The sequence below is a fragment of the Anthonomus grandis genome, chromosome 11, assembly GCF_022605725.1.
Source record: "Anthonomus grandis grandis chromosome 11, icAntGran1.3, whole genome shotgun sequence".
In the NCBI taxonomy this organism is placed as follows: domain Eukaryota; kingdom Metazoa; phylum Arthropoda; class Insecta; order Coleoptera; family Curculionidae; genus Anthonomus; species Anthonomus grandis.
The window spans coordinates 6,652,033-6,678,371 of NC_065556.1; the positions used below are offsets into that span (position 1 = coordinate 6,652,033).

A 26,339-nucleotide genomic window follows, 5' to 3' on the forward strand; every position below is an offset into this window, starting at 1 on the left:
AAGTAATTTTCCTGCAGTGGAATTTGCTATATAACTAGTAAATTTTAATAAATAACTTACGAGCAAGGTGTGTTGACATCTAAGAGGGTTAATAAATTTTAGCAGTACTTAATTTTACATTTTTTTTCTTTTGAATATTAAAAAACTTAATAAATAAAGTAATTAAAATGAAAGTTGTTAATATTTAATTTTATGGTCAATTTGGGTACTAGAGTTAGTTAAATAGTCGTCAGATTTAATATCTGGCATAACGAAACTCGTCTTTTTGAATGCCTACTTTTAAAACCTTGGGAATAAAATCTGTGGAAATTGGGCAGCACTGCAATTTCCATAGATTTGGCTACTTCCTTGAACATGTAGATTATTGCAATATCATGATTCTTATTTATGATATCATTTTGCTCACAAAGCTATTTTGCAATATGTTCAAGATTCAAATCTATATGGTATATAAAATATGTATGTGGTACTTATCTTAACATCCATAAGTATCAACATAAGAACATATTTTAATAAAAATTAACGAAATTAATAACATAATCTAAACAAGATGGGTATAAACAAATTTCCATTATCGACTCCGCTTATTTAATTTTATAAAGGGTTAGTCCTAAAAGTTTGTTAGTCAAATTGAATTTCCATTTTAGATTCGATTTAATACTGCAAAAATATTTAAAATTAAATAACACGGCAGAAACTATCGTATAACTTCAACCAATCAACAAAAATTGAACTAATCACGTGCGATATCGTCATCAACATCGCCCATGCGACGTAGCATAGGATTCATTATGTTCTTTCGTAAAGCTTAAAATTAAATAAACTAAAAAACAGTTTAATTTTATTTAAATTAATGATCAGTCCTTCGAGATTCAAAATTGCACAACAGAATAATTATTCTCATAATATTTATATTTTTGTGCTTTCATTTATTAGCATCTTTTTATTTTGTAGTTTAGGTTGGTAACTTCAATTTAATTATGGTTTTACCTACGTTTAGTTTCACCTATGAGGCACAGATTTAACTAGCTAACGCAACAGATACCCATTCGAATAGTAAAATCGCGGGACCCCAAATGTTAGCCGGCTTTTTGAGCGAGCTAACCATCGGCGTTTTACGTCGCCATTGTTGCCAAGTTTGGTGGAAGCCGGCGCCGGTCGGTCTCTCGGCTTGTTGTTCGAAGAAAAAAAACCTGAGGTATGGGGTTAAAACTACGATATTATTTTGGTTGCAATTTGCCGAGGTATTTGCGTTTTGTTTTGTGTTATAATTGATATACATTATTATACAATTGATTGCGTTTTGTTTTGTAATTAGTTTAAACTTTTGTGTTTAGTGTAAGTTTAAGTTTTTTTTTTTGAGTTTGTATTATAGTATTGCATAACAATGAATATTATTCCAAAAAAAACCTGCCCGGGGGGGTGGTAAATGTGAATATTTTAATTGTGGAAATTCACAAAATAAGTGTTCATCTTTAAAATATTATAGCCTCTGACAATGATTGTGGGACACCCTGTATACATATTTCTTGTCATTTTTTGTTTTATTTAAAAACTTACTTATACTTTATATTTTTTTTAATCCACATTAAAGGATTTTACTAAAGTTTCGACCCCTTTGCCGTTAGACATTTTATATTTGTTTAATTGATAAACATTTTTTTAGAGTCGATAAAATTCTTTTTTTTTATACAAGATACTGATTTTCTTATTTACATTTTTATACTTTTATATAAAAAAATATAAATCATGGAGACTATACCAATAATAATAAATTTTTAACATCACTATTTTATATACGACATAATATTCCTTTTTAAATTTCTAACACTAAATTTGTACATTTTCGAGTAAAATTGTTTTTTTTTTGCTTATCAATCAGCTTAGAATACTTTATAATAACCACGTTTTAAATCAATGACTAAGTAAATATGTATTTATTTTTATTTTATTAATTATTATTTTGTAATATAAATATTATGCATACTGTAAGTACATACTATGTCATATTGTAATTAACTGTAAATATTGTACATACTTTATACAAATTAATATACATACATATTTTCATAATTTAAAAGACGAAGTCTTTTTATTTTAGTTACGGTCGGTAGTTTTACATATTGGCAACAGGGCGCCGCATTTCGAATAATATATTACAGCTTTGGTATTAGTGCTGCTGCGGTGGCCGATTTTTATGAGGTCCAAACTTCGCTATTCGAATGGGTATCTGTTGCGTTAGCTAGTTAAATCTGTGTATGAGGTCTAGTTTTAACCGTTCATCTTATTTAAGGGTCGCATTTAAAGGGTCCTGGTGAAGGCGCCGCCAAATATAATTTCCTTTCTTTTTAAAAGAGACTAGGTTTCTTAAGCAATGAAAGGTAGTTAACGCAAGTTGACTAAAAGTGTGTATATTCAAATTCAAAATAATTATTCAAAACAATACAATTCTCAATAAGTACAAAAGCAAATAAAAAAGAATAAATATAGGAATCATCTTAAGTCTAAGTTTTGTGTGATTTTAAAAGACAGAATTATTTACAATAAATTTACTTACCATAATACGCCTAATTACAATTTTTGTTTTGCTACAAGGTTTTGTAAGTGACTAAACGTGTATAACGTAAACTGGTCTAGAAGGCTTAGAATAATATTCCAATTCCAACAGATTTATATATTTATATCCAATTGTAATAGACTGTTGCATATGTAATGTGCTAAAACCGAGAAACCGACGTCTACGTCGCTTTTCTGACCTCATGAGTTCTTTCGACGTTATTAGAACGATAAAGGTGTTCCAAGAACGTTGACGTATACGTGTAAATTGACAGCTGCGCATGCCTAGTTTCACGTCCTTTACATACGACTCTTCACGGATGATCTTAGGCAAGGCGCACATTGAGACACATGCGACGCAACCCACGCAGGGCAGCACAAACGTCGAAGTCCACGAAATTCGGGGGATGTGTTGGCTGAACGCATATTGTTACACAAGCTGTGTTGTTTCCTGCGTAGTAGGTAGTTTCCTTAAATTAATAATCATGGAAAATTTATTACTAGACTTAAGTTCTGAGTCAGATTCGGACGCAGATTGGGAAACAGAAGTTTTGCTGTACGACCTATCAAAAAAAAGAAAGAAATCATATTGGAAAAGCAATTACATGAAAAAAAGGCAAAGTCATGGCGAATTTAATCTGGCATGTGAATTCTCGGACTCAAAGTTTACAAATTATTTTCGACTAAATAAAAATCAGTTTGATGAAGTGCACAATATAATGGAAGAGACAATTTATTCTGAAGGTTGTAATGCCCGACACCCATAGGAACAAAAGAAAAACTAGCTGTAATCTTAAGGTAAGAAATTTATTTAATGTAAACTAAAAATTTATTTATTTAAAAAAAAATAACACTGGAATGCATTTTTGTTAGACTGAAAAGTTATGAAAAAATGATGCGGTGTCTTTGGACTGCGCACTGACTGTCTCTGGTGCCTCTGTACCAGGAGACTGTAGGGGTGTGCTAGTAAAAGATGAGTAGGAAGCATGGGAGTATGATGTTGAACGGCTGCAGGTTCCCTGAGATATTAGTTGAAGCTGGTGCAAAATTGGAGTCTGAGAACCAGTTTGTGAAAAATTTTGAAGTGAAGAAGTGCCTAACTGTAAATATTTAGCTTCTACTTCTGACACTGCTTGATATACTCTATTTCTTATAACATGTTGGTACGTAGCAGGCATTTCCCTTGTTATTTTATACATGGCCAAAAAAAACTTTTGAAGTCCATCACGTTGAGGCATTACTGCCTCTTCACTGGCTTTTTTTCTTTCAATTGCCCGTTCTTCAGCTCTTTTTTCCCGCTGAATCATCAATTTCTTCAGTATGCTGGCTATATCATCTTTTTTCATTCGCTTATTTTTCTAAACAATAGTGTCCGACATTGATTTAGAAACACCAGAATTACTTATTGTATTTTTATTTAGCAAATGTTCGGTTTCGGTATTCTCCTCTGTGGACAAGTTTTCAGTGTTTTCATTTTCATGAACTGAAGTATCACTGTCTGCATTTTGAGACAAATCCTGTGTTTGTTTTTCTTCGCTTTCGAGATCTAGGTTACCCTCGCGTGGTCGATTTCCCATATAAGGGACTAGAAAATCCATTTGCTTCTGGTATTTCCAGGGTTTTATCACGGTTGCAGCAGATCCACTTTTAAAAGTATTTTTCTGTCTACGTAATGCTTCACGATGACAATCTCGCAATTTTAGCCAACTTTGTTTTGCCTCGCTTCCTGCAATAAAATATGAACATTTTTAGATTTAACTATTATAACATTTCTTCTTTATAAAATAATATCGATGTTTTTTTCATTTACAGATATTTAGCGTCGGGAGACAGTTACAAAAGTATAGCCTATAGCTACAGGTTGGGCGATCGCACGGTTTCCAATATCGTTCTTGAAGTATCAAAAGCTATTTGGGAAAATATGCAACCCGTATATTTACCACAGCCCATAACTGAAATGTGACAAAAAATATCTTTGGAGTTTGAAGACAAATGGCACTTTGTCTAACATATAGTTATAAAGAAACCGTCAAAAACGGGATCCTCATACTATAACTATAAACATAATTTTTCCATTGTCTTAATGGCGAGTGTTGATGCTAACTATAAGTTTACAACAATAGATATTGAATCAATGGGAAGATTTAGCGATGGAAATATTTTTTCTAGTAGTCCATTAGGAAAAAAAATAGCAAACAAAACTTTGAATCCACCAGAACCCAGTGAACTACCAATAGTTGAAGGACTTTTGCCTTACGTTTTCGTAGGGGATGAGGCATTTCCTTTAACACAAAATTTTATGAGACCCTATCCAAGAAGAAACGTGCTTGGTAATTACAACACTAAAGTATTTAATTACAGATTGTCACGAGCGCGCCAGTGTGCAGAATGTGCTTTTGGAATTCTAGCTTCGCAATTTCGTATTTTCAAAAAAGCATTTGAAATAAAAGTGGACAGTGTCGTCAGTATCGTGAAAGCAGCTTGTATATTACACAACTATTTGACAAAAGAAAAGGTAAATACTTTGGACGAACAACTAGAAGAAATGCCTACATCTCAGTTACTTCCCTTACGACCAACAAATAGTAGAAGTTCATTGAATGCTTTTGCGGTGAGAGAAAAGTTTACAGCGTATTTCAACACGGATGGTAATATACCCTGGCAAGAACAAAGTGTTCGAAGTGGAAAATTTTAAATTCATAATGAAAAATATCGCATCATCCAACAAATTTTCGATAGCAATGTTTTCAGTTTGTATGTATACCGTAAAATGTTTTTAATTTAAAAATAAAACATCATGTTTTTTTTCATCCTAAATTGTTTTTATCTGTATATTGTTTTATGTACTTACCGGTTTTTAATTTAACATGTTTAGCAATCGTGTTCCAGAGTTAGTTTAGTTTGGATTTCATATATGAGGGATCATTTGTATCATATAGAACAGGAAATTTTCTGACAGCCTCAATAAGTTCTTCCTGCATTGTTTTGCAATAATTTTGCCACACTCGCTCACGAAATCTGTGTCTCGAACACTGGGCGACACACGTTTTGTTTGGCACATTCGTGGCTTAAGCTGTGCTGCGTCCTAATATGCAGGCGTGCAATGCTAACTACATGATACAAAAACGTGGCGTGTGCTGCCCTGCGTGGGTTGCGTCGCGTGTGTCTCAATGTGTGCCTTGCCTTAATGTTATACACTTAGCTGCTATTACTTGCGAACAGCAGCGATTATTACAGAGTGAGCCGCGCCTTTCGAATTAGCTGTTTGATTGCTATTGTTTGGTTTATGTTTTTATTTGTAATTTTGTATATTTATATAGCATTACCATTCTAAAATAAATCCCAAAGGGAGCATCTTCTACAATATCGCCGCTAAAATCAGAATGAACAGGTGCAGCTGCAGTAAAAGTTTTGTCCATTTCCATATCATAAGCTATAAATACAAAAGAAAACGCCACAATTTGCACAGAATCGATTCCACGTTAACGTTAACATAGAAAAAAGTACTTCAACACTTTTTTAAAATACCACGATCAAATTCACACGGCTTACGTTTACGTGCTGTCGGAGCTGGCGGTATTTCAGCCATAGAACAATATAATAAGGGGAAACAGAAATTGCATCTCTGGCTATTTCGCGGAACCATGTTTTGGCGCCCTGTGTGCGGCCTGTTGGGTTATTAAAGGAGTTTTAGCATAGACGTTTTTTAACGGACGGTATTTTATTATTACGTTGTTTTAGATAGAGCAACTATAACCATATATAACCAACTATTTTAGTAGAACGATTATTTTCCATTCCAAGATTTCTTGCCGACCCTGTATAGTAAATAAATAAAACATCGAATTCCAAATAAACTTATTTATTTTATTTTCTTACATGGGATCCAGGGATTCTCCACAATTAAGGAAACTTAAAAAGGCCTAAAATACTGCTATTCTGAGTGAACCTACCATAATTTTACCAAAAATTCTAGAAGTAAACATTAAATGGATTCTACCTCTGGTTCTTTACAAGCCGTCTACGTATTAGAATTAAATATAATTTTCTTAACTTACCACTACTAGCACAATATCACTAAAATGAAGATCAAAAAAAGTCGATAATTATAAATAAAGCGCCTCGAAAACCACAATAAAAACAATCACCAACCACCATCACACACGCAAATTGCAAGAAAAATAAAAACTAAAATGGTTGACCTTCCTTTATAAATCATTAAATATCATTACCTGCATTATCGTGTTATGCAACCGACTCTGCATATGTGGGGACTTGTATCGCCCTCTCACTCACTCCGAGAGTGGAGTGGAGGCTGTCAATTGTCAGGATGTATTCGATCCATTATGGCGGATGAGGTTGCACCTGAGTCGTGACAGAGACTGGTTGTAAAAGTCGTTGACTTCCACGTGTCTAAGCTATGTAGCTGTTTTCTTGTACGATTGGTACAATAAAGTATTGTTATCCGTTAACAAGTGTATTATTTTGGTGTTTAAGAGTATAGGATCTCTCGTCTGGTGACTACAAAACCTACAGTGGTGACCCCGACGTTCATATAGTAACGGTTGTGCGTGTGCTGTAAGTTAGCAGTGAACTAGTACGCTATTTGCTAATTTTACCCTGGAACGGTGATGTGATCGCTCAGTAGTGTTGTTAATGAATTTTATTGAAAAATTGTGCCGTCTTTAGTATCCTTACTGCCAATTTTTCCCATCTGCCATCGTGTGCGTCCGGCTTTGTGATTGTTCGTATCGCTAGGCAGAATTCTGGCACGCAGTTGCTGCCGGTTGAAATTGTGCTGTGTGCAGCCGGCTTTTTCAGTTCGACTGTTGGCCGCACTTGTTGGTAGCGTTTGTACGGTTGCTGTTTGCCGGTTGCCGGATGTTTGGCTGGTTGCTGTACTTTGGAGCGCGACGTTTCGCCACTTGACTCTCGCATCTCGCCGTCTGACAGTAGGATCAGCTGTTTTCAAACTTCAAATTTGTGATTGAGGGATCAGCTGATTTGATACTTCAGTGCAGTGCGTAAAGGTACAAAAGTTTAAATTTATTTAGTTTTTTATTATGGGTGTGTGATAATCATCCCTTTTGATTAATTATCGTCACTGTTTTTACTGTATTAAATATTGTGTTGGAAAACTATTTTTAATTTAAAATTAGATCATACTTTTTTATTTTATTCATTTATTTCACATATATTATTCATTTTGTTCCATTATGTCGTCTGAAGAGCTACAAGTGCAATTAGATCAAACTAATGCTCAACTACGTGATGTCAGGGACGCCCTGGCTAACGTTATTGCCGGTAATGGCCGTAATGAAGGCCGCATCGACGCTGTTTCGCCTAAAATTCCCAAAATTATAACTTCTGATATTCAGTGCTGGCTTTTTCAGGTCGATGCCGCTTTCCGCCGTGCCAATATAACTGTAGATTCTACAAAATTCGATTATTTAGTTATGGCTATTGACGATGAGGAAGCCTTCAAATGTATCAGCTCAATAATTAAATCGAGTCCGCTTCCGGGTGATGCGTTTGAACAAGCAAAAGCCAAGCTTGTTTCACGTTTTTCCTTATCTAAGGAGGACAGCTTAAAAAAGTTATTAAAGGGTCGTGTCGATGTTAATTGCAAACCTTCTATAGTATTGAGTCAACTTCGTGATTTAAATGAAAGTAACCTCTCGGATCAAGTTCTTAAAACAATCTTTCTCGAGTGTCTTTCGCAACAACAGCGCGACATTCTAACGATTGTATCAGACAAGGACCTTGAAACTTTAGCCACTATCGCCGACAAAATTTCGTGTCAACCGGGTTCGAACGCTGAATTTCCCCAAGCTTTCGGGGTGTTTAAAAAACCCGTACCATCATTGCCAGTAGACCGCTCTGAATTTCAAAAGCTCGAGGCAAAATTTGACACCATGATGGAATCATTTAAGCGAATGCAAATGGAATTTAAACGCTTACGCAGTCGCGGTCGGTCACGGTCTGGGTCCAATCAGGGTCGCAGGAGTAATTCTGCGAAATCCGAGTTATGTTATGCGCATCAGAAATACCCGAATAACGCTCTTTCGTGCAAAGAGTGGTGTAAAATGTTCGCGGAATTTTCAGCTAAGCCAAAAAACTAAGTTCTACACCTTCCTGTTTGGAGGCGGCAGGTAAAGGTGTGATTGGACCTTCTCGACGTCTTCATATCCGTGACAGGACCACAGGTCAAATTTATCTTGTCGATACCGGTGCGGACATTTCGCTAGTGCCAGTCGATCCTAGGTTTCGCGACAGACCGGCTCGGCTAAAACTTTATGCCGCTAATAATAGCTTCATAAATACTTATGGTGAGGCTCTTCGTACTCTGAATTTGGGGCTGCGGCGCGATATATCCTGGAACTTTTGTATCGCGGAGGTTCCATATGCCATTATTGGCGCCGATTTACTTTTTCAGTATAATTTGGCGGTTGATCTACGCAGGAAATGTTTACTGGACACTTCAACTGAGCTATGCTCTAAAGGAATTGTCAAAGAGGCTCCTGTACACTCCATACATTGTGTGCTGATAGATAGTGAGTGCAAAAAAATTCTTTCAGAATTCCCAGAAATTACAGGCAGCTCCTGCAATATTCCTCCAAAAATTCCTAGAGTTTTCCATCATATAGTTACCTCAGGACCTCCCTTGTCAGCTCGGGCTCGTCGGCTACCGCCTGATAAGCTAAAGTATGCAAAAATGGAGTTCCAGCATTGGATAAACACTGGTAGGTGTAGACCCTCTTCTAGCTCTTGGGCAAGTCCCATTCATATGGTCAAAAAGGGTGACACCGAGTGGCGGGTGTGTGGTGACTATAGACCGTTAAATGCTGTCACCAAACCGGATAAATATCCCATTCCCCAATTATATGACTGCTCCAGTGAATTACATGGTAAAAAAATCTTCAGCAAGCTTGATCTTATTCGTGCATATCAGCAGATTCCAGTTCATCCTGAGGACATCGAAAAGACTGCTGTAATAACTCCCTTCGGTTTGTTCGAATTCATGTTCATGACTTTCGGCTTGCGTAATGCTAGCCAGACCTTTCAGAGATATCTCAACCAAGCCTTGAGCAATCTTGATTTTACCTTTGCTTATCAGGACGATATTTGGTATTCTCCAAAACCATTGAAGACCATCACACTCATTTACGAGCAGTCTTCGAAAGACTTAGAGAATTTGGTCTTCGCTTAAATCCCGCGAAATGTGTTCTTGCCGTTAATGAAATTGATTTTCTGGGTTATCGCATTAACCATCGTGGTATATCTCCTATTCCTACTAAGGTTGAAGCTATTTTAAGTTTTCCCAAGCCTTCTACGGTCTCTCAGCTTCGCCGCTTCTTAGGCATGGTAAATTTTTACCATCGCAATATTCCTACCGCGGCCTCCTCTCAAGCTCCTTTAAATGCATATTTCAAGGACTCGCGTAAAAATGATCAAAGTCCTATCATCTGGACGGATCAGTCTGAACGAGCTTTTGAAAAAGTTAAACAGGAGCTGGCTAGTGCGGTCTTACTAGTCCATCCCCGCGCTGGTGCGGAACTCCGTGTGGTATCCGACGCCTCTGACATTGCGATTGGTGCGTCCCTCGAACAACTGTCTGAACCGACTGATGGAACGAAGCAGTCCTGGGAGCCTTTGGCATTCTATTCTCAGAAATTGTCCCTCGGCAGACTCGATACAGTCCTTACGATAGAGAATTGCTAGCCATTTACGAGGCAATTAAATACTTTGAGCATTATCTTGAAGGTCAGGAGTTCAAGGTTGTGACCGACCATAAGCCCTTGATCTACGCTTTTCTTCAGCGTCCAGACAAAGCTTCTCCCCGGCAATCTCACCAACTTTCATACATTTCCCAATTTACTACGTGCATTGAATACATTAAAGGTTCAGATAATGTGGTGGCTGACTGTTTGTCACGTATTGAGTCTCTCTCTCTACCCATAGACATCTCTCTAAAACAAATTTCTGATTTGCAGAGCAAAGATGAAGAACTGGCAGAGCTTATTAAGACACCCCATAAAGACTTCTGTTTTAAAACCTTCGACTTTGGTCCTGACAAGACATCTTTATATTGTGATGTCTCTGGCGACTCCATTCGCCCCTTTATCCCTTTGCCATTACGGCGCGTGATCTTTGATCGTATACATAACGCTGCCCATTGTGGAACCAAATCAACTGACAGGCAAATTCGCATGAAGTACATTTGGCCCGGTCTGCACCGTGATGTTGCACTATGGTGCAAAACCTGCTTAGATTGCCAGCATGCCAAGGTTTCTAGGCATGTCAAATTTATTCCTGAACATTTTGTAACCCCTGATGGTCGTTTCGACCACGTACATATCGATCTGGTGGGCCCCTTGCCTCCAAGCAACGGCTTCCATTATATTTTGACAATGATTGATCGGTTCTCCCGTTGGGTAGAGGCCATTCCAATCCCGGATAAATCTGCCCAAACTGTTTCGCGGGCCTATATGATACATGGGTCTCTCGTTATGGGTCTCCCAAAGTTATTACCTCTGACCAGGGTCTTGAGTTTGAAGCCACCTTATTTAAAGCCTTACTTAGCCTTATTGGCACTCAACACATCCATACGACTGCTTACCACCCCGCGGCAAACGGAATGATCGAGCGTTGGCATCGTTGCCTTAAAGCCGCTTTGAAGTGTCACAATAACAAGAATTGGACGCGGACCTTATCCACGGTTCTTTTAGGGTTGCGCTCTCATGTTCGTGCTGACACCGAGGCATCGCCTGCCGAATTCTTGTTTGGCACGACACTTCGCATGCCTGGCGAATTCTTTCTTGAAGGGGATTTTACTCCTGATCCTTGCACATTCATTGAGGAGTTTCGTGAGTTTATGCGACTCGTCAGGCCTGTTCCAGTCACACATAACCACAAGAGGCGTTGTTTTTAAAAATTTATACGAATGCTCCCATATTTTCTTACGCAATGTTGTTGCGAAGGCACTCGAACAAACTTATTCCGGACCTTACAAGGTTGTTAAAAGACTGTCCGATAGGGTGTTTGATATCGATATCAACGGTAAAACGAAAAGCGTCTCGGTTGAGCTACTTAAGCCGGCATATCTCATGTCTGAAGACTTGTTAGCTGATACACTTGATAGCGACCCTCCTTTAACCACCCCTTCGAGTCTAGCTGGAACCCAGGACTCGAATGGTGCTGGCAATTCGCCAGTCACCTCATCCAGTTTGGCTGGAACCCACGACTTGGACGGTCCTGGCGATTTGCCAGTACCAATGGTTAAAAAGGTTTTAAAAACTTACGCTCGTAAAAAACAAGTGAGATTTTCAAATATATAATTTTATTAATCTTTGCATATTATAGTGTTTGTAACTTTGTGTTATTCTAATGTTTCTAATGCATAATTTTATTAATCTTTCCATATTATATAATGTTTGTGACTTTGTTGAATTGTAACGTTCACACTAGGAGGGGAGTGTGTGGGGACTTGTATCGCCCTCTCACTCACTCCGAGAGTGGAGTGGAGGCTGTCAATTGTCAGGATGTATTCGATCCATTATGGCGGATGAGGTTGCACCTGAGTCGTGACAGAGACTGGTTGCAAAAGTCGTTGACTTCCACGTGTCTAAGCTATATAGCTGTTTTCTTGTACGATTGGTACAATAAAGTATTGTTATCCGTTAACAAGTGTATTATTTTGGTGTTTAAGAGTATAGGATCTCTCGTCTGGTGACTACAAAACCTACACATATAATACCGTTGCTGCCATCTGTTGGCGAAGCGTGCCATTATTTTCGTGAAATTAGAGTTTATTAAGGATTGCCCAGACCCTGATTTCAGCTTCCTAATCTGGCATCCTCGCTTGTCAATTCCCTCCCACCACTCGTCTCCTTCCTCGCACACGCTTGCCACCTTTGTATAAATTATTAATTCTAAAGCTCAAAGATAATGTATGTCCATCTATATACCATTATTAAAAGATTATTGTAAGTTTCCTCTCCTTAAATTAATAGGAATGAAACACTATTATTTTATTACGACGTTTTGGCGGTTTAATTCCGGCTTCCTCGGACACTGAAATAAAGACATAGATTTATATAATGAAATAATTTAAAATACGGAAGAATTACAGCCTTTGTTTAAATATAAATACAAAAAAAACAGTTGAAAAAAGTCAGAAACTTAATGATAAAAAAAAACTATTAGCTAGTTTAATTTTATTAGACAAGAAGATTTAAAAGAAAAAGAAAAATAAATAAAAAACAGACTATTCATTTACCTAAATAATCAGTGGTAAAAAAAAGTAAAAAAAAACATAATGCAAAAATAAAACTATAAAGTTAATGAATATCATGTAAAATATTTTTATTGAAATACCTTGCAAAAAGCTAAGTTATTTAAATCAACTTTTGTTTGAACGTTTATTTAAAAGGTTGCTGTAGATATGACACAGGCCCAAGGTGTCTCCTTAAATTTACACTATCTTTACATGAATATATGTGAATCAAAATGCAAACACCTTATAAATAGAAAATTATGTCCAGTGTCAAAGTAATGGCAAGCTAAGGCTGTTTAGTTGCTTTTTGTTGCATGTTGAATATGAAAATCATTGAGGTGTTCTTTTGCTCTTAAATCCAAATACTGTCTAGTTTCTCCGACATACAATTTTTCGCAAAAACATGTAACCCCATGTATAACACTCAATTGCTTATCTAATGGAACTTTATTTTTAAACCTAGTAAACAATAAGCAGATGAAGTAGTCCCAGTTAGTGCTTAAAGTACCATCCGTATTTCTAGTCACCGTAGTGTCGCAAAAAGGGATGGAACTCATCTCTCTATTCTACTCCATCTTAAAAGTAAATTGTATTTTATTACGATAGCTATTAAAGTGGTGAAGAATGTCAGGTAAGTCATCCTTACGGATTTCAAAAAAAGTGTCATCAACATAATATTTCATGAAAGGTATTTTTATTTATTCATTTATTCAAAAAACTTTACAAACACTATATATCGAGTAATAGTAATTACATGTAAAGCCTATAACAGGAGAAAAAAAAACAAACAAAAAACAAATTAAAATAATTTCACAACAATAACACTAAACCTAAGAGAAAAAGAAAAAAAAAAGAAAAAAAAAAAGTAAAACATGAGTCCTAAACTATGTCCCGATGCTCAAGCAACCTCCTAATTTCCTTAACCCTGATATTAAATATATCTACATCTTCAAAGCCATTTAAGACATTGCTACAGATCCTTAACATATTATTTATTGGAGATGTAGTATTAAAATTATTTATATAAAAAAGCTCTTTATTAGTTATTCTTAATCTAGTCTTTGGTATCTTAAAAGAAATGTATTCAATTAGTTCATAGCTCAAGTATTTAACATTATTTACAATGAAATATATAAAAATGACTGCCCGATTCTGCCTTCTGGTACAGAGCAATTGGAAGTCAAACGTTTTTAACATTGCCCTGTATGACACCATATATGGTTATTCTTTGTTCTTTCTGACATACAGAAATCTTAAAAATCTTTTCTGTACCTTCTCAATCATATCTGAATGTGATGATGCTTCAGGCAACCAGATAGTAGAGGCATACTCTATATGTGGCATAACAAGGGCATTATAAAGTCTAATGATAGTGCTGACTTCAAAATTTCTAGTGTTTCTTGTTACAAAACCCAAAGAACGGTAAGCCTTATTAACTATTTCACTATATTGACAATTAAATATCATATTGGTCTGAAAAGTTACTCCAAAATCTCTAATAAAGTTTTTTCTAAGAATTTTGGTACTATCAATATAGTAGTCTTCAAGAAAATAGTTAACTTTACGAGTTAAAGTGACCACAACACATTTTTGAACATTAAGGGACATCTTATTAATCTTAAACCAATCAACCACAGAACATAGGTCATTTTTTAATTTTACAGCATCTTCCTTGACAGCAATAGTTTTAAATAGTTTAAAATCATCAGCATACATCATACTTACAAATGAGGAGACACAATCAGGCAGGTCTCTAATAAAAAGAACAAAAAGCAAGGGACCAAGCTTGCTACCCTGGGGAACACCTGAGGTTGACATATAGACCTGATAGACAATTACCAATCTTAACCACGTTATTTCTCCCAGATAAATAAGATTTCATGAAATTACAAGCTTTTTTAGAAAAACCAAAGCCAACCAATTTATTTAAAAGCACACAGTGATCTACCTTGTCAAATGCCTTCTCATAATCGGTGTATAGCACATCTGACTGCTCCTTATATTAACATTCACAAAAAGGACTACATACACCTGTACTGATTTATTTATCCCTTTCTTCATTATTTAGTCCTACTTCGAGGCTAATATTATTTTATGCACTGGTGCGCAAAAAATTTATTTAACTTTGTTGTTAATTCAGATATCCTTTCTAATTCAACTAACATTAACCCGTAGTTACTACTAAAATAGGATGGGTCCTGAGGACCCATCCTATTTTTAAATAGGGTATATTTTTTAAGTTTGGCAACATTGGATACTCGCTGTCTCGGTACTCCTCCGCAATACCATACGCGTGATTTCGCCGGCATAGATTCTTACTTCAGTATTCGTTCGTGTCGGCGAGGTTCGAAGGCGGTGTTTACTGGGTCCTGAGGACCCATCAGTAGTAAATTCGCGACAAGTTATTAACTGCTTATTGGTTTGAAAGTATCTATTTCGTTGTTATTTTTTACAAGGTATTTTTCTATTTCACAAGAATAGATACTAGTGGCCATAAGGTATAAGTTAATAGATATAAAATGTGTTTTTTTACTATCTTTCAGTAAATGTAACGCAATGGCGTCCAGTTCTAGGGCATTGTCAGAAGATGCGTTAAGAAATATTTTAGAGTCTGAAGACTTTTGGGAAAGTATGGAAGACTCAAATTAAATGGGCTCGAGCAAGAAAAGTGTATCCGTTGGTGCTCCAAACAGAGAAGCTGTGTTAGAGGAACTAGAAAGATTGGCTGAAGAGAGTGACGAGAATGAAGAGGACAATGAAATACTGAGCGACCACAATTCCGAAATAGAGCAAGAAAACTCCGATTCGGAAGAAGAAGAGTTGCCCATCAGGAACAGTTGTTATGGGAAAGACAATACCAAATGGTCAAAAACAGCAGGTATTAGAGGTAGGATCCCTGCTCATAATTTGGTTACTATCTTGCCTGGCCTTATTGGCCCTCGTAGTAATCCTCCACGTGAGCCTGTAGATGCTTGGAGTCTACTAATTTCTAATGAGATGATACAAAAGTTAGTTGATTTTACCAATTTGAAGATAACCTCCACCAGAGAAAACTATAAAAAGTCTAAAAGATTTGCTCAGTCACAAACTAAATTTTGGCCTTCGTTTACTAAAAATACCAACATATATGAAATCAAAGCGTTTTTTGGGTTGTTGTATCTTCAGTCCATCTTTAAATCTAATCATGAAGACGTCCGTTCTATGTGGGCAACAGATGGGACAGGAAGACCTATTTTTCAGGTTACTATGAGTCTTGCCAGATTTTTGTTTTTATTGAGCTGTCTCAGATTTGACAATGTAGAAACCCGACAAGAAAAAGTAAAAACTGATAAGTTGGCCGCTGTGTCGGAATTATTTGATGAGTTTGTAGCTAGATCAAAGAATAAAAAATCTGTACCTCCTGAATTTTTACCGAACCGAAAACGTGCAATTCATTCATCAACTTTTGGATTTACTTCTTCAACCACTATAGTGAGTTATGTGCCAAAAAAAAGTAAAAGCGTCATATTACATTCTAGCATGCATCTTGACAATTCTGTCAACGAAACAACCAAAAAGCCGGAGATAATTCATTTTTATAATGAAACAAAATCTGGAGTTGACGCATTAGATGCGAAATGTGCGTTGTATACAGTATAGAAGAAGAACTAACCGTTGGCCAATGGCAATTTTTTTTGCTATATTGAACATTTGAACATTTTTGGTGTAAATTCTCGAGTATTGTACCAATTTGCATCAAAAGGTAAAGAAATAAAACGATACTCATTTATCAAAACTCTTGGGAAGCAATTAATAGATGAACATTTGCGACTCAGAATGGCCAATAAGAAGGTGCACTAAAATGTACGAATCCTCATTGCTGAACTTTTGGGGGTTGCAAATCTAGTTTCTGAGCAGCCTCAAGTACCTCCTGAAAAAAGTAAAAGAAAAAGGTGTGCCATATGCCCCACCAACAAGGATAGGAAAACTGCTATCCAGTGTGACATAATTATGTAAGTTGCCCATTTGCAATCAATGCTGCAAGAAATTGTGCTCTAAGTGTTCTGAAAAATAATTTTAGGTTTTTTTCGGTTTATGTACTGTAATATACCCAAGCAATTTTAAATTTTTGAATAAAAGTTTTTTTTTATTGATTTTATGGCAATTTTATTATTATGGGTCCTTAGGACCAGTATTGCATCAGTAGTACATATGTAATAAAAATGTGTCGGTAGTAGTTCAGGGTTAAAAACAGTTAAAAATATATTTAACATTGTGCGGATTTAAGCCCGGAACCTTTTGCATACAAGTCAGATACTATAACAGATATGCCAACAATAGTGCAAGGTTGATTTTTACAGCGGGAGCAATTGACCCATATTGCTATTTATTATTTTTATTTGACGTTTTTTTAAATACGACGCTGCGAATAAAGTATGGCATATAATTTTGCCGTTTACAATAAAATTTAGGAGAATTTTTTGTCGGTATTTTTAAAAAATTGTAATGCCATAATTTTCCTTATAAAAAAGCTAACATAGCCCACTTTTATTATATACTTATTACCAGCGATGCGGTATGTTCTTTAAGATTTTTCTCAGACTTAAGGGTCTATTTACATTAAAATTCTCGTTTTTTGTATACCCAGGGAAATAGTTTACACAATATATTTAATGTATTTTACATAACCAGAAAATCCTGCATATAGATATATCGCCTTTAAAGAGCTACGGTCATACATTTTATTGTTATTTGCTCTCAATAGCTTTCTCTCCTTATGGGTCAGGCGTTTTTTTCAAATGACAATAAAAAATTGATGATGCCTGCTTGCGAAGTTAAACCCCAGTTTGCGGTTGATAGCCTGTTTTAGGATTTTTTTATTACGGCATTCTTTTTTTCCTTAGCCAATATCATTTATTTTATTTACTTAATTTATTATCATCTAGTTGTAAATTTTATTTACGTCGTGGCCGATAAAAAAGCTACCACAACGCATGAAAAAATCTTAAAAAACTTTTGAGCAAGATTTTACTCCCTCTTCCTAACACTAAAAACTTTAGTGCTCTGTACATACATTGTTCCCTCTTATAATTTTAAAAAATCGATCTAGATTCGTACATTCTCTAACTTCAATGGAACATGCAATTTGAAATAATTTAAGTAGTTCAACAATTTTAAATGAATTAAACCACAATTGGTAACAAAATTAATTACTGGCCTATCTAACAAGAACTCGATAAATGTCAACCAAAATTAGCCACATACAATCCAAACGAAATAAATAAAGAGGATCTTTTAAAGGAATTATATTTTTGTCAAACTTATTATTTGCGTTTCAAAGCTTCTTGTTGTCTAAAGGAGTGCACTGATTTTAAAAAGTTAAGGAGCAGCTTATAAGGAATTAAAAACCCTTTATAATGAGCTTCATTTTTTTTTCTTCGTTACGGAAGCTAATATCTTTAATAAAAGGCGAATTATTTATTTGCTTTGAAGAGAATTTAGGCTGAACAAATTCACAGTTTCACTGCAAATACAGGGTGTTTCAGAACTATGGGATCAAACTTCTAGGGCTTGTTCAGTGCAACAGTAGAATCCATTTGACTATAGGAACACATATCCGGAAATGTGTCACTACGCCACTACGGCCGTAAGACGCGTTTAAATTTAGAAAAAATATTAATTACCTAAATAGGGTCTGATGCATTTATTTTTACCTTTTGTATATGATACCATCATAACAATTGTTCAAAATGTCTTCCTCCAACCTCAATACACCGATTTAAACGCCGCACATGATTTCGGCGGACTACACTAAAAATTTGATCCTCGTTTTGAATGACTTCAAATGCTGGTGTTATTCATCCAATTAAGTCTAGCTCTGATTCTACTGAAGTTTCGTAGACTAAAGACTTTACATGTCCCCACAAGAAAAAATCGAGCGACGTTAAATCGGGTGACCTAGGAGGCCAAGAAACTGCTCCACCTCTGGCAATCCAACGGTGCCCAAACCGCTGAGCCAAATACTCGCGTACTTGTACAGCAAAGTGAGCCAGCTCCATCATGCTGAAACCACATTTGCTGTCTAACGTTTAGTGGAACATTTTCAAAGAGTTCTGGGAGCTCTTCCTCCAAGAAACGCAGATAAATAGGTCCTGTTAACCGTTCCGGTAGAAGGTATGGCCCAATTAAATAATCATCAACAATGCCTGCCCATACGTTGACAGACCAACGATTCTGATGTTTTCTTGGAAAAATTGCATTGCAAAATTCTATATAAAATTTTTAAACACGACATTGAGAATTGACATTGATAAGCGTTGATTTTAAGCAATTGTTGTTATGGTATCATATACAAAAGGTAAAAATAAATGCAGCAGATCCTATTTAGGTAATTAATGTTTTTTATAAATTTTAGCGCGTCTTAGGGCCGTAGTGGCGTAGTGACGCATTTCCGGACATGGGTTCCTATACTCAAATGGATTCTTCTGTGCACTGAACAGCCCCCAGAAGTTTGATCGCATAGTTCTGAAACACCCTGTATATACATTTGTCAATAATATGAAGGTGATTTGGTGGTTACGACGCCATTTAGTATTAAATGTTTTTCACTTACCGATTTTACTTGCGCAGTTCGCACGTGGCAGCGAGGGCGTTCGGTAATGTTTTGTTTATTTATTTTCATTTTTCAATTGTCAAGTCAAAATTGATGGCAAGTTTATGAATAAAACCATGCATATAAACTATCTATAATTTTTACGCGATTCTGTTTTCTGGTTCTGAAGTTATAAGCGAACATAGCTACAGATAGCTACTTTTATATACAGTGCGGCTTTTAATTGTCTTCCTCATCTTAACTTTGAAATTGGCCACACATCAGTAGCAACTTAAATACAAGTTTTTGGTCCCTAATTCATTTGCGCAAAACTTCAAAATGGCGCCCCGTCGCCATTTTGAAGATTTGCAATTGTTTTTATGCGAATAATTCTTACTAAATTAAATCAGTTATTATATGATATCTGATGTTTGTAATAATTAAATATGTATTCATATTAGTTAATTATAGCTTCAGAGTCAGCTTTTTTCATGTTCCACAACCGTTTCAATAAAATATAATGGACCACGTTTAAAAATTAAAGTGACACAACTGTAAAATTTTCTATAGTTCCATCGCACTCGCTACTAAAGCAGGTAAAATTTTTCGAATTTACTTTTTCAGACTCCTTCTGCACCTCTTGTAAGTTTTGAAGCAAATATCAGTACCAATATACCATGGATAGACAATAAAAAATAATTTTAGCAATTTGCTAATTTTATAGTCTTCGACTATATATTTAGAATAATAAATCCCATTTTTCACAGCCTTTTGATTTGTAGACTTGAAATTGCTTACTTAACTTTGCATTAACATTATCTCATTAACATTGACAATTGACTAGTAAAAAGAACTTAGTTTTTTGATTTTTACTAGTTATGTAAAATAAGACGCAATGTTCCTTCTTTTAATAAATTTTGAATAATAATCCTATTCAGTAAAATATTGAATACAATCATATACTTTGGTATGAAAATACAAATCACAGAATATGCCGGTGGTAAAAAAGGAAAATATTGCTAGCATTGTGAGATAATTGTTATAAAAATGAAAACTGTTACAATTTTTCGCAAGTATTCGACTAAGAAGTGTGAAATTCAAGAGCTGCAGTAATTCTAGCAAGTCAATTATCGTTCACCTGTCACTAAAAGACTTTATAGAAAATGGGTCAAGAAGTTAAGAAGAAGTTATTACAACAGAGATTATAGAAAAATTTGCGAAAAAAACTAGATACTAATGAGAGAAAGTTAGTTTTTTATAATTTAAAATCAAATAAAAACTTGTATAGTAATTTAAAAGATCATACACCTACGTTTAAAAATCCAACAAAATATTTAAGATTTCATATTCTTGTTGCATGATTTATGTAAGTCAGAATAAACAGTATGCATACGTTTGAAATACCCACAATTATCAAACAAAAAATGCCTTAAAATTTTAAAATATTGCTTAGGACATACATCTCACTTCGATCTTAACCATAATTTCAATTTTAATCAGGTTTAAATGATAAACAATGAAGTAAGTTGTTATAAAAGAAATACTCACATGCTTATTGATAAATTTAAAAGAAACAATAAATTTTATAGAAAATATACATTTATATTCATAAATTAATTTAAAAGTAAAATATAAATTTATTATCTATATTAACCACTTAATAAAATAAAAAGAAATACATAAAAATAGTGTTATAAAATTTTATTTTCTTGAGAACGTCTTAATACCTATTATATACTCGTTTTCTATACATACATACTTGATACACACAGTATACATACTATATTCCAAATAATATTTTAGAAATAAAATATTTTCGTTAACTAGTTCGTAAGTCGTCGGTTATGGGAGGATGCAATAAAGCACTACTGTTATATAACATCCTCCTAAAACTTCTATAACCACGATTTACGAACTAGTTGCCTAATCCAGAGAGATAAAATGACTCAAACAATATTCTCAACTATAACGTAGGAACATACGAATCTAGGTTAAGGGACAACACCAAATTGGAAAATACAAATGCGATAGGTAATCAAAAATAAAGTGTTTTGGATTCTTTAGAGACAAAAAATCCATGGTAACCTTTTAATGATCTGAGGAGACAAATGAGAATCAATTTAAGCCTCTGAATAGGACACCTGGCAATTAAAAGAAATTTTGATTGTGAGAGATGATTTTGAGAATAAAAGTATGCAACGGAGAGCTGACCTGTCGACTTTGCAAAAAGGAATTAACCTAGTTTTATTACTTGCGCTTCTAAACTACCGCGTATCAGAAGTTAAAATAAAGAAATTTAGTCATTAAATAAAAAGGTTATGAGCAAAAAGTAACCAAATTTGTTTTAATAATAAACATGAATTTTATTTTTTAAATACAAAGTTGTGATTTAATGACGGATAAATTTAATTAACGGGTTTTTTGAAAAAATCCTCAAACAATTCACTCGTTTTATCTTTGGATTCGGTATAATTTAACATCAAATGTAAATATATGTGGTGTTGCAAAAAGATGTAGTAGAAAAAACATTTATTCCTTAAATGTGTGTACAATAATACCCTTGGTTTGGCATTTCTTGGTTATTTTCATTGATATACCGTGTTGTAAGTGCTAGAATTAAGTCTTGAAGTAATTGAGTTTAAAAGAATCTTACTTTTCCTTCTTTAATAATTTTATTACCGTTGTTCTATGAAGTATGTCATTCAACGGGTACATACAATGAGTTTTTAAGAGAATCAAGTTTCCGTGTTATGAAACTAGGATATCAAGTTTTTAATCATTAGAAACGTCGGTCTGCCAAGATCTTTCTCTACTAGGCCTCAATCGAGTGACTTAAAGGTTCTTTAATAGGATATTTATTGTAGAAGATTATTTGATCTTTATTGTGTATTCTAGTTTTCACAGCATTTCCAAGCATAATTAATATTTCGATTCTCTGAGTCTCAGTTAATTGGATTGTACCAGGTGTACAACTAAGAGAGGTCGCCGGCCATATCTGAGTAACTACTCATCGCACAGCGTAGGGAAAAAAATATTTGTGATAAAAGAGGGAAAGAGAAATTGCTGGAAATTATTTACAAGTTCGAACGATGACCGCTAGGGGGCATAATACAACATTGAAATAGAAAAAAATGGTTTTATTGAAAATATTTAAAGTAAATCCTAGAAAAAAATGCTGCTATTAAAAAGTATTATAAATTCATTATTACATTCATTCAAAGTATTATAAACGTTTTTTATTTCATTTCTAATTTCAATTCAAAACTTTTTTCTTTAATCTGTCAAATAATAGGTGGGGGAAGGGTTGAATATTTTTATCTAAAATTCTTGATAACTTTGGATTGGCGTAACGAATTTTAACGAGCTTACTTTTATTTTAAAGGATAATTATTAGGCTTTTATGTGGTATAATAACTTAGCCGGTTTAGTTATTTTCTTGAGCGCTAGAGGGCGGTTTATTTTAATGTGTACTTTTTCAGCGATTTTCTAGCAAATATTAAATACAACGATGTATTTTTTTTCATTTAGGCTAAAAGAGCATGAAAAAACATAGAAACTGGTGCAAACCGCAACTTGATATCTTATTTTATTCCGAAATTACAAATTAAAATGTTTTTGAACAATAAAAATAAAACTCCAGAACTCAAATTTTTGTAATAAATAAATTGTTTTATATTTTTAATAGTGTCTTAGATGCTCAAACTGTTTTCCTTCATTTACATTTACATCAATACACAGTCATATATATTACATCAATACACAGTCAAGGTCGTTGCATCGTTGACAGAACCGCTGTCTGGATTTCTGCTGTGGGTAAGGAATTTATTGCATTGCGTATTTGGTCCTGCATGTCGTTCTGTGTTTTGACAAAAACTAAATCTTGAATCCTTCCCCACAGATAAAAATCTAGAACAGTCAGATTTGGAGATCGAGCAGGTCAAGGAAAAATACTTCCTTATTCGCGGCAATATTCATCGAAGACGAAGGCGCATAGAGGCAAACGTTATAAATATTTTGGCCTATATTGAAATAAACCCTCACATAAGCATCCGAAATATTTTTAGGGAATTGGAAGTGTCCCTCGATACAGTAGAAAATATTCTGAAAGAGCACAGGTACCCATTTTTATTTCTTACAACACTAATAATCATCCTATTATCTTATATTTATTGTTTTTTACTTAGAATTCATCCATATCACGTGGTTCTGCACCAGGCGCTTCTCGAAAAAGACTTTGATAACAGACTCAATTTCTGTTATTGGCTGTTGAACATGGTTAAAGAAGATCCCCGATTTATCTCGAAGATATTATGGACGGACGAGGCATTATTTAGTAGTGATGGTGGTGTAAACCTGCATAATCTGTATTATTGGGCAGAACAAAATCCCTGTTGGATTTGCGAGACTCAACACCAAGGCAGATGGACTATAAATGAAGGTGCGGAATTATTGGCGGAAAAATTATTCTTCTGTTTCAATCAAACACTTATGTATGTGTATCTATGTATGTGTATTTAAACACTTATGTATGTGTAATGTGTATTTAATTTATTTGCAAAATGATCTCCTGGGGTTACTGGAAGATGTTGATTTGGAAGCAAGAGGGCAAATAATTTTCCAAAATGATGGTTGCCCTGCACATTTTGCAGCTGAGGTTCGTCAATACTTAACCAGACGTTTGTGGATAGGAAGAGGAAGTATTTTTCCTTGACCTGCTCGATCCCCAGATCTGACTATTCTAGATTTTTATCTGTGAGGAAGAATTAAAGATTTTGTTTTTGTCACCCCTACCCAAAACACAGAACGACATGCAGGACCAAATACGCAATGCAATAAATTCCTTACCCACAGCAGAAATCTAGACAGCCATTCTGTCAACGCAACAACCTTGACTGTGTATTGAAAATGAAGAAAAATAGTTTGAGCAGTTAAGACACTATTAAACATATAAAACAATTTATTTATTACAAAAATTTGAGTTCTGGAGTTTTATTTTTATTGTTTAAAAACATTTTAATTATTATTTTCGGAATAAAATAAGATATCGAGTTGCGGTTTGCGCCAGTTTTTATGTTTTTTTATGCCTTTTTAGCCTAAGTAAGAAAAATTATATCGTTGTATTTAATATTTGCCAGAAAATCGCTGAAAAAGTGCACGTTAAAATAAACCGCCCTCTAGCGCTCAAGAAAATAACTAAACCGGCTAAGTAATTATACTACATAAAAGCCTAATAATTATCCTTTAAAATAAAAGTAAGGTCGTTAAAATTCATTAAAAATAACACAAACCGCCCTCTAGCGCTCAACAAAACAACTAAGTCGGCTAAGTAATTATACCATATAAAAGCCTGATAATTATTATTGGAAACAAAAGTAAGCGTGTTAAAATTGGTTAGGCCAATCAAAAGTTATCAAAAATTTTAGATATAAATATTCAACCCTTCCCCCACCTATTATTTGACAGATTAAAAAAAAAGTTTAAAATAAAAAATATTTAGAATTTATCATTCTTTAAAATGGCATCATTCTTCTCTAGGATTCACTTTGAATATTTCCAATAAAACCAATTTTTCTATTTCAATGTTTCATTACGCCCCCTAGCGGTCATCGTACGAACTTGTAAATAATTTCCAACGATTTCTCTTTGCCGCTTTTATAAGAAATATTTTTTCCCTCTGCTGTGGGATGACTAGTTACTGAGATATGGCCAGCGACTTCTCTTAGTTGTACACCCGGTACATATTTTCAATTAACAATATAGTCATAGGATATCTAGTTTAGCAAATTATCTTAAAATCGCACCTAAAATTTTGGCCACAGACTTAAAATATATGTAATTTTAACTGCGAACAATATTCCTATGGTGTAGTAGCGAATTTTCAAAAAGATATTTTTTCCCGAAAAAAAAAACAAAACAATAATGTTGATACTTATGCATTTTAATCATACTTGTAATTCAAATTACGAAACAATTTTACCACTAACCAAAATATTCTTTATTTTTACTCTCGAGACGTGTTTCACTTACAATGTTAGCATCTCCGAGAGATGATATAGTCTAGCTAGTGTTAAAGATTTGTTTGGCCATGCTTCATCGCATTATCCGCTCTACTAGTTACATCATTAGTAAGGCCATTTGTAAGTAGTTTTAGTTTATTTACTTAAACTATAATCAAAACACATTAATATTGTAATTACAATGAGGGAGTGCCTACCAACTAATTAAACAAACCAAACTAACCTAATAAAAAAGAAACAATAAAATTAAACTATAGGGACAAGTTATAGGTCAATAAAGGCATTACCAAGATACCGACCAAAATAAAATTGTAAAACTGTAATAACAAGGACTAGAATAGAGGATTATAAAATTAATTTAATTCCATACTAAGTAGTTTTTCTTTAAGAGTTAAAACTTTTATATAAAAAAAATCTATATCACAGAGTTGGCTTAATTTCTTGCACTTAGTTAGCATGATTTTAGAGGGCAATAAACAAGCCAAATTTATATTATAGCTATTTATGTACCAAGGGCACTTATGTAAGGACGATAATGCCCGGAAGGTGGAAATAGTAGCCCTACGTTTCCGCCTTATGGGCATTAGAGTCTAACAATGCCCGTGGTGCATACAATGCTTTATGTTTTATCTAAAAATTGATTTTTATAAACAAAAATAATTTTAATATTAATTAAAAATAGGGTCCACCTGTACAGGTAAGTATACGTACATACCTACCTACAGAAATTTATCAAGTGACTTGCAGTGATTATTTAAGTTTGACTTTGATGTTTCTGTCAGTTAGTCAGTTGGCATTTTTTGTTTAAATATTTACTTAAAATGGAAGAAATTCCACAAAATATAAGCGAAAAGGCCATAAAAGCGACCGAAAATCTTTTGCCAGTTAAATCAAGGCAACAGTATGATCGGGAGTATGG

At 34.5% G+C, this 26,339-nt stretch overlaps 1 pseudogene; it reads right to left on the reverse strand.

Annotated features, from left to right (window-relative positions):
* Positions 1–733: 733 nt before the first annotated feature.
* The window catches only part of LOC126742454 (uncharacterized), a 44,576-nt pseudogene continuing 18,970 nt past the window's right edge, over positions 734–26,339 (reverse strand).